Raw genomic sequence first — 1,026 nt, 5'->3', positions numbered from 1 at the left:
GACATAGAGGATTCCTCTTTCTTTTCTTGGTTCTTCTCTTTCATATGAGCAGGAACAGGGAAAAGGGCACTCTTGTTGAAGTTGATCCAGAACCTGAAAGGACTCTGAAGAGAAAATTAAGAGAAGCTAAATTACAACAATCCAGAAGCAACCTTTCAGAAATTTTCGAACAGGAGAAGGACATGGCAGCCGCAAATAATAATGATAATAATGCAAGGAGAATGCTTGGTGACTTCACAAAGCCAACGTCCAAGTTTGATGGAAGAAGCATCTCCATTCCTGCCATTGGAGCCAATAACTTTGAGCTTAAGCCTCAACTAGTTGCTTTAATGCAACAAAACTGCAAGTTTTATGGACTTCCATCTGAAGACCCTTATCAGTTCTTAACTGAATTCTTGCAGATCTGTGAGACTGTAAAGACGAATGGAGTTGATCCTGAAGTCTACAGGCTCATGCTTTTCCCTTTTGCTGTAAGAGACAGAGCTAGAATATGGTTGGATTCACAACCTAAGGATAGCCTGGACTCTTGGGATAAGCTGGTCACTGCTTTCTTAGATAAATTCTTTCCTCCTCAAAAGCTGAGCAAGCTGAGAGTGGATGTTCAAACCTTCAAACAAAAAGATGGTGAATCCCTCTATGAAGCTTGGGAAAGATACAAGCAGTTAACCAAAAGATGTCCATCTGACATGTTTTCAGAATGGACCTTATTAGATATATTCTATTATGGTCTCTCTGAATTTTCGAAAATGTCACTGGACCATTCTACAGGTGGATCTATTCACCTGAAGAAAACGCCTGAAGAGGCTCAAGAACTCATTGACATGGTTGCCAACAACCAGTTCATGTATACCTCTGAGAGGAATTCCGTGAATAATGAGATACCTCAGAAGAAAGGAGTTCTTGAAATTGATGCTCTGAATGCCATATTGGCTCAGAACAAAATGTTGACTCAACAGGTCAACATAATCTCTCAAAATCTGAACGGATTGCAACATGCATCCAACAGTACTAGAGAGGTAGCTTCTG

General features: G+C 40.4%; 1 non-coding gene across 1 annotated transcript; it reads right to left on the bottom strand.

Annotated features, from left to right (window-relative positions):
* Nucleotides 1-584: 584 nt before the first annotated feature.
* Nucleotides 585-688, bottom strand: LOC112794030 (small nucleolar RNA R71). The gene has a single exon (XR_003198712.1). It is a non-coding gene; the product is annotated as a small nucleolar RNA R71 (small nucleolar RNA).
* Nucleotides 689-1,026: the final 338 nt, after the last annotated feature.

The sequence above is a fragment of the Arachis hypogaea genome, chromosome 3 (genome assembly GCF_003086295.3).
Source record: "Arachis hypogaea cultivar Tifrunner chromosome 3, arahy.Tifrunner.gnm2.J5K5, whole genome shotgun sequence".
In the NCBI taxonomy this organism is placed as follows: Eukaryota; Viridiplantae; Streptophyta; class Magnoliopsida; order Fabales; family Fabaceae; genus Arachis; species Arachis hypogaea.
Note: the sequence above shows the minus strand (reverse complement) of the source record. Positions and strands in the feature narration are given on the sequence as shown.